At 41.1% G+C, this 14,301-nt stretch overlaps 1 pseudogene; it reads left to right on the forward strand.

The window, feature by feature from the left end:
* The first annotated feature begins 973 nt into the window (after positions 1-973).
* On the forward strand, positions 974-1,354 carry LOC148129028 (cAMP-responsive element-binding protein-like 2 pseudogene; annotated as a pseudogene).
* Positions 1,355-14,301: the final 12,947 nt, after the last annotated feature.

Below are 14,301 nucleotides of genomic sequence, written 5' to 3' on the forward strand. Positions count from 1 at the left end.
CACCCTTCCGAGCCCTCAAGAATCCCAAAATGGGGGGAACAACTTTTTTGAAGTTGCTCACATTGCAAAATATAACCTTGCCCCTTTTCATCATTGTGAGGAGTGCCCTCAGCCATGGTTAAAAATATGTGTTAAAAAATGGTTTAAAAATGGCAGCCACACCTGACTGAAGCTCCAACCACTTTTTTTTTTATGTGCATCATCATGTGCAAACTACATAAAAAATGGGTGGAGGTTTTGTCCTGGTCTCCGTCCTGACTTTTTTAACCATAACTTTCAGACAATCCTAAAAGTATGGCCACATGGTATAATGGAAATATTAAAATGGGAGAAGGAGAATCAAATTAATAGAATGAAACCTTTCATACAAGCAATTTTATCCTAATTTTTGAGCAATACAGTATGACAACCACCAGGAGGCAGAAATAAACAATACAGTGCAATTTTAAATATATTACATCCCTATATACAGTATTTGTTCAGAAAAGTTCAACTTTCATAGAACATACTGAAATGCATTCTGGAGAATATAGCACAATGCTATGAGATTCTACCCAGATTTTGTGGGCTCTTCCAAACTCTTTCTGGTGGCTATTATAGCATAGGGCACACAGCACTGTGGACAAAGCGGATTTCCAAGACTGACATATTTTTGCTCCATTAAAAGTCTGAAATTCAGAGGGCGACAATGTTAGTTTATTTTGCATAGGAAACTTAGAATGCTCATATGAAGATAAGAGATGTTCAACTTTCGTGCCAGAACTAAGAAACTAGAGATGACACTTTAACAATATGGGTGGGAGAGGTAGCTAAACTGTATTTTATCCAAGCTGACCTATCGTCTCTGATCCACACTGAGGAAACCCTGATGAAGCAGCTGGTGACCTGCCATGGAGGGACTGCATGGATCTCTTCGGTGCCTGGTTCCGGATTAGCAGATAGTGGTGAAGTGGGAGGTCCTCCCAGCGGTCTAATGGACAAGAGCAAAATAGCTGGTCACAAAGTGAAGAAACCAGGCAAATAGGGCTGTAAAGCAGCTAAAATAATTTGAAAGCCAAACAAGAGAGAAGCTGGCAGAGCACAAGGGAATGCAGAATGAGGAAAAAAATGAGGTACCAATATCTGGAAGAGCTGGTTTCAAGCTGAGAAAAAGCCATCTGTGCTCTTAGAGAAGAACCTGAAATGTACAAGCAGTGGTGCAAGCCAATGGACCAAGGAAAAATCTCATTTGAAATTAAAGGCCTTCTGAGCAGAGAACAACAAAATAAACCTTAGCAGAATGTAGGCTAAAGCCATAAAGAGTGATGCCAGCAGCCACAGTTCCTGGTAAAGGTCAGTGCAAGCAGACTGAAGCCCATATTTTTTTAAAAAAAGAAACCAAGATGATTTTTTTTTAAAAAAAAAACAGTAATCCATGGACATAATGTGAAGTTGCAAATTCTTGGTCATATCAACAGTTCAATAGCATCAACTATTCAGCTGTAGTCAGTGGTAGGATTCTAATTTTTTTACTACTGGTTCCGTGGGCATGGTGTGGTTTGGTGGGCATGGCAGGGGAAGGATACTGTAAAATCCCCATTCCCTCCCCACTCCTGGGAGAAGGTTACTACAAAATCTCATTCCCTCCCCACTCTACTAATCTGCTTTCCAGTTCTGTTCTCCTGTGCAGGGCAACAAAAGAAGACCCAACCAATCAGCTGGGACTCAGGAGGCAGAGAATAGATGGGGGCGGGTGGTATTTGCCGGTGGTATTTGCTGGTTCTCCAAACTACTCAAAATTTCCACTACTGCTTCTGCAGAATTGGTCAGAATCTGCTGAGTACCACCTCTGGCTGTGGTGGAGTTGAAGTTTGAGCTGACTTTCAAAGTTTTCAAGAAAGTCTAACAGCCTTTTAATTTCTATCCCAGCAGAGTTTGGGTGCGCTAAAGACTGGTGGTGGGTTTTAGAAATCTTCAACCTGCCAAATGATTTAACAGTTTAATATTCTCCCAAAAGCTTAATTTGGAATCAACATTATAAATAATAAAAACCAGGTGGCTTCCTTCTACCTGTTCCTTTCTTGATTGAACAGCTGCTTTATTTTCAACAGAAGCAGCTGCAGGCATGTAGCCACTTTAAAAGATGTTTTGTTTGCTCCACAAAGGGGTTGTATATTACCAAAATGTGATCTCCAAAAAAAAGATTTCATCACTACCCATTTAGAAGGGAAATATGATAAGTGGGCTCTAGGTAGGACTGAGAATTATCCAAATAATAGCAGTCGAGAATGAACACAACAGAAGTAGATTTTGTCTAAGGCTGATGCGCCTATTTATAAGCACTGAGTTGGATCTTACTTGATTATCATGTATAGAGGATAGTTGTTGAAACTAATGAGAGGTAATGAAGCAATTGACTTAAGAGCCATTGATCTGAATACTTATACTTGCAGCCAACATGCAGCTGATAATTACAAAATTGAAACCAATAATGTGGTTTGTTTTAGTGCTGGCAAAGATAGAGGTGTGGCAGTGTAGATGATCTGGAGAAGAGCTTTAAGGGACTCCTTTGATTAAGCCCCATTCTGCTATCAGTTTCTCTGGAATGGGCAAGCAAAGAGTATGAGTTTGCTCAGTGCATAAAGAGAGCATTCCTCCGTGCACTGCAGGTCAGGATGTTCCCTCCCTGCTTGTAGGGCAGGTGGGGAAAATGCTGTAGCGGATCCTTGTTTTTCCCCAAAGGGCGAGTTTCAAGGCAGTTAAACCACAGGCACTCTTGTTGATGTTCCAGGTAGGTAGCTGAGGGGAAGAAGAATACACTGTCAGGGAGGGGCATTGTAAGGCGGGGAGGAATGAGATAATAAAGACCCAAACAAAAGCAGTACCAGAAAATAAGAGAGCCCAGGCAAAACCAGCATTGTTGCACAAAAAGCTGTTTGACAAATGGAAAAAGGGGCATATAATTAAAATAGCAAATAGTCCAAATTTATAAGAATAGAGCCAAGAAGAATGAATTAAAAATGAAATGAATGAAGACTGGCAACAAATACTAAAAATAAAAAAAAGATTATTTCAATATGTAAGCAACAAGAAGGTCAAGGAAATGTTAGGTATATTATGGGAGAAGATAGCAAAAGGTGACAGGAGCAGGGGGAAAGCAAAACCATTTAATTTTTTATTTGCATCTATCTTTATGCCAACCCATCAAAATTAGCACAGTGGGAGATAGAACAGGTATGCAAGTCAAAATAGGTAAGAAAATACCCATTCACAAAATACCCATTCACCGTGGATAAATTCAAATCATTGGGACCAGGTGGTTTACATCCTAGAGTTTGAAGGAGCTGGCGGATGATGATCTTGGAACCACTAAATGAAACCTTTCAGAGTTCCTGGTATATGGAACTGTCAGATAATTGGAAAAGAGCTAATGTGGTTCCAATCCTTTAAAGGGGGAAAAATGGGTCCAGGAAATACAGAACAATCAGCTTGACATAAATACCTGAAAAAAATAATGGAAAAGATATCCAAGCAGCAGATTTGTTAGCACCCAGAAAGAAAACAAGATGATTACTAGAAACTAGCATGAGTTTGTTTAAAGCAGGTCATGCCAAACAAATTATTATCTTTTTGATAAAGTGAGTAAACTAGTGGATCAAGGAAGTATTGTGGATATAGTATACTTAGACATCAGTAAGACATTCAATAAAGTAAACCACAGTCTATTTCTTGGTAAGACAGAATAATGTGGGATAAACTAGACCACTACCATATGGATTTGCAATTGGCTGGCCAATGGCACTCAGTGTATAATCCTCAATGGAACTATGGAACTATATCTATATGAAGGGCAGCATGCAGTGGGTAACCTCAAAGTTTTGTCTTGGGCCTACTCTTCAACATCTTCATAAATGATCTAGCTGAGCGGACTGAAGGGACATTCATCAAATTTGCAGACGACACCAAGTTGGGGGAAATTGCTAATAGTTTGGAAGATAGACTTAAGATTCAGAAGGATCTTGGCAGACCTGGGCATTGGGCCCTACCCAACAAGATGGTAATTCAGTGGTGAGAAAAGTAAGGTTCAGGAAAAATGAAATGCACAGGGTACAAAAACTGCCTGTGAGAGGAATCTAGTAGACCACTGCTTAAGTGTGAGTCATCAGGTCTAAGGCTGTATTAACAGAGGAGTAGCATCAAGATCACAAATGAGACCACTATACTGCACAAGTGAAGCCACATTGAGAATATTGTATCATTATGACACAAAAAAAGATACTGAGAGAGCAGAAAAGAACAGCAAAGATGATAAAGGGTCTGGAGGCTAAATCATATGCTGAATAGTGTGAAGGGAACCAGGTATATTTAGCCTAACAAAGAGAAGGCTTACAAGTGACATGATAGTCATCTTCCAAAATTTAGTATTTTATAACCACTACAACTATATCACTCCACAATCCCACTTGGTTTATTCTAGGAAGTTCAGCTATAGATTATAGTAGTTTACTACATTATCTGGCATGGTGGCACCTACTGTGAGCCCTTCAAGGTAGATCACAATAGGAAACCAGCATTATAAGTGCTAATAATACTATTATTATAAGTTGCAGCAACAGAACCTTACGGAACTTACAGACTTACCAGGTAATCCACCCAAGAAACACAATCAGATAAATTAATTCCATTGTAGTGCAAGGCTATATTAGTAGAATCTTGCAAGTCTGAAAGTATAAATCTCCAGCTTGACTTTTACAGCCTGAGAACTTGGAGGGGGGGGGAAGGTTCCTTCTGAGCCTCTTGCTCTGTCCTCCACTCAGTGGTGGACTGTGCTGTCTTTTATCTGACAGTTCCCTAGGTAGCAGCTCTTTGCTTCATGTCCCAAGGTCTTGCCCACATAGTGTACAAAATCTGAATGTGAGAATTAGAGTTTTGTTCAAGTCACTTTCTCAAATTACTTATCTGCCTTAGACTCAGATTTTCTTTATCTGATTGTTGTCTTGGTTGCAACTGTTCCTCCTGTTCATCAAGGTCACTCCTACTTCCCATTACACTAAGTGAACTTTGCTGAGCTTAAGATTCTGGTGATCTACCATTCATGTTAATTAAGGCTTGAATGGTAGATCACCAGGATATCCTAGGAAGGCATCAAAAAGAATCCTGGATGAAGACAATGCCAAACTATTTCTCTCGTGCTGACAAGAATAATACACAAATGTGTTTTTTAGCTACGAAGTCACCAGAATGTAATGCTACATTAAAAGGGTGGAAATCTGCTTGGGAAGTTACCCATTTCCTAACAGACACTTACCAAAAAGGAAATGATCAGTTCTGTAATCATATCACATTGGGGCAAAAGCAAACAGACCACATTATGACCTAGCAAAGAGCATGACTCCATTCTTTGAACTAAGGGAAGAGAGTACGTGAGCTAAAGTGACAATACTCTTGTTCAGATCCCCCTGGCAAAATATACTTGACTCACCTTTCTTCCCCACCACAGGTACCTGCTCATTCATGTAAAACATCCAGTGATGAATATTTAAATATGAGCCTGCAGTGCTCAGAGCCAGAAGTATTGGTACCACGTTATAAAACATTGGTAAGACTGCATCTGGATTACTGCATCCAGGTTTGGTCATCACATTACAGAAAAACATGTTGAGATTTTGGAAAAAAAGTACAGAGAAGAGAACTAAAATGATCAAAGGCCAGGAAACTAAAACATATAGAATTCTTTATTGGCCAAGTGTGATTGGACACACAAGGAATTTGTCTTGGTGCAAATGCTTTCAATGTACATAAAAGAAAAGATACATTCATCAAGAGTCAAGAATTACCAGGTACAATACTTAATAATAATCATAGGGTACAATAAGCAATCAAATCATACTAGGAAACAGTCAATATAAATTGTAAGGATACAAGCAACAAAGTTACAGTCATACAGTCACAAGTAGGAGGGGAAGGGTGATAAGGAGTGATGAGAAGAATAATAGAAACAGTAATGCAGACTTTGTAAATAGTTGGACAGTGTTGAGGGAATTACATGTTTAGCAGAGTGATGGCGTTTGGGAAGAAACTGTCCTTGTGTCTAGTTGTTCTGATGTGCACTGCTCTATAGCGTCGTGTTGAGGGTAGGAGTGGTAACGGTTTATGTTCAGGATGTGAGGGGTCTGTAAATATTTTCACAGGCCTCTTTTTGACTCGTGTAGTATAAAGGTCCGTGTAGTATAAAGGTCCTCGATTGAAGGCAGGTTGGTCGTAATTGTTTTTTCTGCAGTCCTAATTACTCTCTGGAATCTGTGTCTGTCTTATTGGGTTGCAGAAACAAACCAGACAGTTATAGAGGTGCAGATGAAAAATGGTTGCAAGATTTGGGTTTGGCTAATCTAGAGAAAAGAAAGACCAGGGTTGACATGATAGCAGTATTCCAGTATTTGAGGGGGGTCAACTTAGTTTCAAAGCACCAGAAGGCAGTAAAAGAAACAATGGGTGGAAGATCTCCCTTCCCCCTCTATTGTATTCAATTTTAGAATCAAATTAAAGGGACACAGAGAGAGGGTTCCTGTGGTTTTTCCATGTTCAGAGGTAGCTGGGTGGGAAAGCTGAGAATCTATAACACCAATACGTGAACCTGTAGCCCTCCAGAGACTGCTAGTAGTACAACTCCTAGCAACTGTCATTGTTGCCCACATGGCTGAGGCTGCTAGGAGTTTTAATTCAACAGCCTCTGAGAAGCCCAGATTCCCCTCCCTTGTAGTAGAATTCCTAAGAATAAACACAAACTAACCTCAGTCTAGTTTTTCTTTTTTCTTTTTCAAATGGTGCTACCTTGGTGGGCAGTAGTAGGCTGATCTTCTTCCATTACCAGCCCTGTTCCTTGCACTAGGTGGTATCATGGGGGCGGGTGAGGGTCTCCATATCTTTGCTGTGGGCTCTTCTGGCTTTTGAATCAGCTGTCACATTCCTGGAATTCCAGCTGTGCTGGTGAGGGAAATCTGGAGAATGTTTGATTTCGAGAATGCTGCCTCCATCCCTATTCTTCACATTCACACCTAATGTTTAACCAGAGTTGAAGTAAAGCAGAAATATTGTTGGTTAGTCATATCCTTTCTTCTGGTTGATCAAAACTACTGCAGTTGTAAACCAGAATAACTGATTGAAAGCTGAGTCTAGGTGAAACATTTCCAAGATTTGTCTTATCACTAAACTAAGAACTTCCAACCAAGCCTAATTAAAATCTGGCAGATATTAATCTAACCTCCAATTTGTTTGCAGCTGTAACTATGGCACATTCAGCAACGCAAGAGAGAAATGTTTAGTGGTGGATTTTTATTTTTTATTTTTTGCTGAAAGCATTTTTGTTACTGATGGAGATGTAGTATTAGTGTGACAATAGAATAAGTATTATTTAGGGGCCCTAAGTTGGATCTTAGCACTGTACCTGGATTTTCCCTTGGCAAGCCCCAATGTTTCTTTGCTTTATTCCCCAAGTCTTTATCCATCGAGAAGGGAAGCAAAATCGTTTCAGAAGTATTGGGAACTTCATCAGGGGTTGGATGGAGTGGCTTTCAGGTGTCATAATAGAAAAATGAATTTTTAATGTGGATGTGGAGAGAGTATTCTATAACGACAGGACATTTGTACAGTGTTAATAATGACTTAAGATTTGAATAATATACCTGCTTCAGCACAATTGTGTTGTTTCTCCACAGCAGTTAATATTTTATTAATTCAGCCTTCCTCAACTTGGCCTCGAGGTACAGGTAGTCCTCAACTTATTTGGCAACCTTTGATCCTCGCACTTACAACCATCAAAGCATCCCTACAGTCCTTACATGATTAAACTCAGGCACTTGAGAACCAGGATGTCTTTACAATAGTTACAACTTTCTGGGGTCATGTAATCACCATTTGCAACCTTCCCAGCTAGCTTAACAACCTCATGGTTCACTTAATTGCAGTGGTTCGTTTAACAACCATGGCAAAAATGGTAAGCTCTCACATAACAAACATCTTGCTTAACAATTGAAATTTTAGTCCAATTGTACTTGTAAACTGAGAGCTACCTATATGTTGAAGTCCTACCAATGGTGGTATTCTACCGCTTTGGCCTGGTTCTGGCGAGCCGGGAGCAGTGATGAGCAGCGGAGACCAAACTGGTTCTCTCAGCTGCTCTGCTGTTGGGCCCACCCGCCCGCCCAGGGTCCCATACTCACTTTTATCCTCTGAATTTGAAGCACAGAAGAGTGTTGCGTGGCAGCTGCTGCTGAAGCGACCGGAGGATCATGCAGGCTTGCAGGAGGCAAGTTAAAACACCTCTGCGCCTGTGCAAATGCCTCTGCGCCTGCACAAAGTGTGTGCACACAGACAAAGCACGCCCACCAAGCCACACCCACCGAACCGGTGGTAAACATATTTGAATCTCACCACTGAGTCCTACTCCCATCACCTCCAGCAATCCCTAACCCGAGAACAGCTGTCTGGGGGAGCTACTATAAATATACAGTATAAACTACCAACTCTGTTTACATAAGTTTATTTCTTCAAAGAGGAAAATAAAGGAATTCATTTCTCTAGCAGCCATGGGTGACATTATACATATCGAAGTCTCACGCACAAGGGGCAAATTATATAATAAATAATTATATAATGTACGAATTATTATATATCATGGAATACAGTACATAATTTCATGTCATTTGCCCGATGACATCCTGATAATATGTGACATCTCTTCCCTCTTCCCAAGGATGCCTGGACCCATGGCTGTTATAAGGTAACTCATAAGTCTGAGTCCTTAACCAGCAAAAAAGACACTATTCATTTACAAGGGGAAAGATATGGTGGGACATCGAGATTTACAAAAGTTCAATCACTAGAGAAGGAAAGTACACACCATTGGGTTCAGAGTGCTGACGGATGGAAGGAAGAGGATGCAATGGGGTATGGTATCATGCAAAAGGGTCAGGACCATGGTGTGAGAACCATGCATGATATCTTTTCAAATTTTACTTCATACTACAGAAATGAAAGTGTCTTTTCTACTCTTGTATATAGGAGGAGTGTCAAACTCACATTGTCACGGCGATGTCACATGATGTATTGGGACTTTTTTCCCTTTCACTAAACTGGGTGTGAGCATGGCCAGCACATGATACATCCGGCCCATAGGCTGGGAGTTTGATAACCCTGATATTTGAACTCTTCCCTGCACTGATCTCTGAACTAACCCTTTTAATATTAATAATGAGAATCCAAACTTTACCGAGATTTGTAAATATAATGTTCAACTTTTGTTCCTTCAGGGGTTGCAATCCTGCCCAATCCAGAATATAATTGTACACATTCACTGAGCCAGAGATTAACTGGGAAATATGGTTGCTGTGAGGGTGTCAGGCTCAAGCCTGTATAGACAGACTGAAATCCAATTGAGTTCAATCTTTTATTTCCTTACACTTAATGGACAGAATCTTGCCAGACAAAAGATATAACCTTCTAAATTACTAAATATATCCTGGAAGATTCAAGAGTGTAGCTTCCTTGAACCTCTCCCCCCCGCCCACCATATATGCAGTCTCTTAATCTAAGCCTATCTATGACTTGCCAAAACTCTCCCTGTTGCTCCTCCAGGTGCACATTGCATCAGGAGAAGACCATGAATTCCTAAACTTTACTGAAATCTGGTTGCAGTGGTACAAATGAAGAAGGCTCCAACAGAAAGAAGGATCACTGTTCCTTTAAAAAAAAAATAGAAGGTCAAAAATACCCCTAACTTTTAGAGTAACTGGGGTGTGTGTGTGGAAGCTTAAACATCATTGTTTACAGACCCAACACACAATTTTTCCATTCCAAATGTCAACAGTTCCAAAGAAAACCATCCCAAATAGCAACATATCCAATTTAGATACTGTAAATATAACATATATAAATGTAAAAGATAAAATAAATATTAAATGCTAAAAATATATTTCAGTCTTCCTCTGTAAAGTAGAATACAGGCCCAATATTTCTCAACTTTGGCAATTTTAAGATTTGTGGACTTCATCTAGAATTCTGAGAATTCATTCCATGCCTCTTAAGATTGTCAAAGTTGAGAAACACTGCACATCCATCCTGTCTCCATTTCTGACAATGTGTTGTATTTTCTTGATCAACTGAACAGCAACATCCTAAATTCTAGAAATTAGTGAAAACAGGCTTTGTCAGACTTCTTGTATGCCCCTATTAATCAAACCCACTCTTCCATTGTATGTTCACTGAAGCAAAGAGGCAAGTATTTGAGTCATGCTCAGTGGAAAGAAAGTGTGTGGAGAGAGGAACATCAAAATTAGGAGCATGATTTTCATGTTCTTGAAGTTGTTGCTCACATAAAGGGGAAAAAAATTAAGTAAGAAGAAATAACATCGTGATGGAAAATCCTGAATTACTTAAGCCTACCTGTAGCTAAGAACTTGTAATATGCTCTTCTTCATCACATAGGTAGCTTTACATGTATATAAAATTTAAAAGGCTTCTAAAAATGGAGCAGGAGGCAGGATGGATGCCTCCTGCTGACCAAAACAGGGTGGCCCCACACACCCCATTTTTGGCCTGGACAGCCTCCTGGAGCACTTTTCAGGCCAAAACAGGGCACGGTGCCTCATTTTTGGCCTCCCTGGCCTCCAGCAGCACTCTGCCGGCTGAAAATGGGCCACACAGGAGCTTCATAGGGCCTCCGTGGGATCCATTTTTGCCCAGCAGAGTGCTGCAGGAGCCCCCCCCCCCCACAACCCTGTGACCCATTTTGGCCGGGAGATTCATCACAGGCTGGTCTTTTGATATTTCCAGGTTGGCCCTGCAGGTCAGATTTAAGCACCTCGTGGGCTTGAGTTTGACACTCCTGAAATAGAGGGTGGGAAGTATCCAAAAAATGTACCCATAATCAGTCTTTTATTTGCCAAAAATGGAAATTTTCATGCAGTTAAAAGCGAAAGTATAGGGAAGAGGTATTGTGCCTAGTTCTGGTCACCACAATACAAAATTGATGTTAGGTGACTGGAAAGTTTGCAGAGAAGAGCAACAAAGATCATAAAGGCTTTGGAGGCTAAATTGTGTTTGGACAGTTGAGGAAGTTAGGTATATCTAGCCTACGGAAGAGAAGGATTAGGCGGAAACAATAATTGTTCTCCAAAGCACTAGAGGGCAGGATAAGAAGTAATGATAGCTTCTTATAACAGAATAATAGAATTGGAAGGGACCTTGGAGGTCTTCTAGTCCAACCCCCTGCTCAAACAGGAAACCCTGTACCATTCCAGACAAGTAGCTATCCAGTTTCTTCTTAAAAGCCTCCAACAACCACAGCATCTGAAAGCAAGCCATTCTACTGGTTAATTTCTCCTTAATTCTAGGTTGCTTCTCTGCTTGATTAGTTTCTACCCATTGTTTATTGTGTTGCCTTCTGGTGCTTTGGAAATAGGTTGGTCCCCTCAAATGTTGGAATACTGCTGTCGTGTCATTCTCAGAAAGAAAGAAAGAGACATAGAAATAAGGAGAAATGTTCTGATCGTGAGAACAATTAATCAATGGAGTGCTTCATCACTGGATGTTTCCAAGAAGGGGCTGGTCAATTATTTGACTAGGATGATATAAGGTTCCTGCCTTCAGCAGAAGGTGGACTAGAAGATTTCCAGAATCCCTTCTAGACCTATGAATTCTATATCCTTCTGATTCTGTAAGCTTCTTGCATGCAGATGGTACTAGGATTTTTCATATGATTCAGTGAAACTATCCTCATGCACACGCACCTTGGTGAAAGATGGATCTAGGGAGGAGGTCTCCAAACTTGGCAACTTTAAGTTGCCACCCCTGGTCTAGAGACACAAATATATCATATTAATGCAAAATATCTATTTTCTTACCAAATGAAGGTGGAGATTATTTCTACTAGAGATATGAAAACAATAAAACTTGGGTCCCTTGAGAAAAAGAGGCATACATTTGATCTTGAAAACAGAAAGCCATAGTTTTGGAATTACTTATACACTGGGGGAGCGGGGGGGTTACACAGACTCTTACTTGCCTGCACAGAGATGTTTTGACTTGCCCATTTCCTCCCCTTTGCACATGAACTAAAATTCTCCAAATTTTATTATCATTCCTTTCCTCTCCCAGGCCGGTAACATCTCTGTCCTCCGGGCATGGTTTTTTTCAGGATGGGGCTTGCCTTCATCTCCTTTGCCCCAGTTATGTCTGCAAAGGGAGAAAGCAGGATATAATCACTTTGGGGGAGGTAGTACTCATAGAGGAGAGCAGGAGGAGATGTCATTTGTTTGTGCGAAGCAAGAGAAGAGAGTTAAGTGCTACTGCTGACACATGCTGCTTTTTTAGATTGCCCTAAGCAAGATGTGCAGAAAAGTAGTTATCTCCCCTCCCCCAGGAAAGCAAATAAATCTTTGGACTTCTCCTGAGCCAGGACTGAGCCCCTCAACTTGTTGAGTCAGGAATCTGGAATGTGTCAGGGTGAGTGGCAAGAAAAAATCTCAAAGTATGCACAAAATGCCTTTTTCTACCAGCAATGAACAGTAGCCAGATTCTTTGTATCTAGGACTGAGAAAAGGAGACTGGCAGATTGACGAACAGATCTTCCAGGTTGTCTTCAGCTTGTACAATAATCATTTTTGAAACTAACTCCTTTAACCTTTGACACAAAACATATATTCTTTTGGCAGCAAAGTGTGTGCACGTATCTGAACTCTTCAGCTCCAGCAGTGCTACCTGTCATTATTTCACAGAAGTTATTAGGCACCCTCCTGATTACAGTACTTAAAATCTAGAATTGTATCATCATAGATTTTAAAAGGGCCTCATCTAGTCCAGGCTATTACCGATGCAAAAAAAAAAAAAAAAAAAAAGATTAGGGCACCTTCATCAATACTTTAAGCCTTCTAACAAATTCTATTGTTAAGAAAAGGTATTGACAGCTTGGGGCCATCAAGAAGATTTGTCTAACTTTACTAGAAATCTATTTTATTATAATTGACTGGTTTTATATTTTGGAGCAAAAAAAAAAAAAAAAAAACCCACTCTATTATATATGCCACAACCTTTGAAGATGGCCATTCTATTGCTTTTAATCAACTTACCTTTTTCTCAGCTGCTAATGGTTCGTCTCACCTTTACCCTCTAGTGTTTGTAAAATGCTTCCTGGACATTCACCTAATGCATTTCAAATATAGATATGGAGCTATATACCTATATGATCTTACTGGGAGATAATTATGGAAGGTATAATTCCTGCACATGTGGACATCATTAAATTGGGGAGGGCTGATCCAGAATATTAAAAGATTTAATATCTAAGTGGATTCTTGCCCTCCCCCCCCCCACTTAAGTTCTAATACTTTCATGGTATTGTTGAATGATCTCCATGCCTTCCTCAATTATCTTTCCCTTTTTATGATCCTAAATTCATATTTCATTGGGTATAGATGCTTGACTGAGAAGTTATGTCCCACATGACAAACTATTATTATGCTCTGTGACCAGAGCTTAGAAAAGGAAGAAAAGAATCCACTAGTTATCATTGTTGGGCAAGTAATGGAGCATCAGTACTACAGCATACAATACCTACAAGCTGAATGGCCCCTTGATGCTCTAGAACAGGGGTCCCCAACCACCGGGCCGCGGACCAGTACCGGGCCGTGGAGCACTCTCTACCGGGCCGCAAAGAATTTTTTTTTTAAAAAAATGGCGGCTTTCTTCACCTTCGGTGAATGCTGCTGGGATCTGGGATCAAGGACACAAATGAAAGAAGGGGAGGGAGGAAGCAACCGAAGCCTGTCCTTCTCTCTGGGTCAGCTCTCTCAGTCGCCTCTCTCGCTCCTCCACCAGCCCAGGAAGAAACTGCTTCAAAGAAGCGGGGGCTTTCCTGTCGCCGAAGCGCCCGTTTCTCCCCACCCCCACCCCGTCCGCCCGCCCGCCCACTCGCCCGCTCACCCGCCCGCCCGCGCGCTCCGTTCTGCCTGCCTGCCTGCCTTCGTTAATGGTTGAATCGGAACAGCTTCGGCTGAGTAAAAGAGGCGAATAGTTATTATTCTCAGCCGAAGCTGCTCCCAAACAACCAGAAACTAAGGCAGGCAGGCAGGCAGGCAGAACGGGACACTGTGGATTGAAGCACGCGCGCGCGGGCGGGGTGGGGTGAAACGGGCGCTTCGGAATAGCTGCGGCGACAGGAAAAGCCCCCCCTCCTTCTCTCCCCCCCCCCGGTCCTTGCAAAAATTTTCTGCTTGAAACCGGTCCCTGGTACAAAAAAGGTTGGGGACCACTGCTCTAGAACATTCA

The sequence above is a fragment of the Notechis scutatus genome, chromosome Z (genome assembly GCF_049901735.1).
Source record: "Notechis scutatus isolate UNSWTSFEM ecotype Mainland chromosome Z, rNotScu1.2, whole genome shotgun sequence".
NCBI lineage: Eukaryota > Metazoa > Chordata > Lepidosauria > Squamata > Elapidae > Notechis > Notechis scutatus.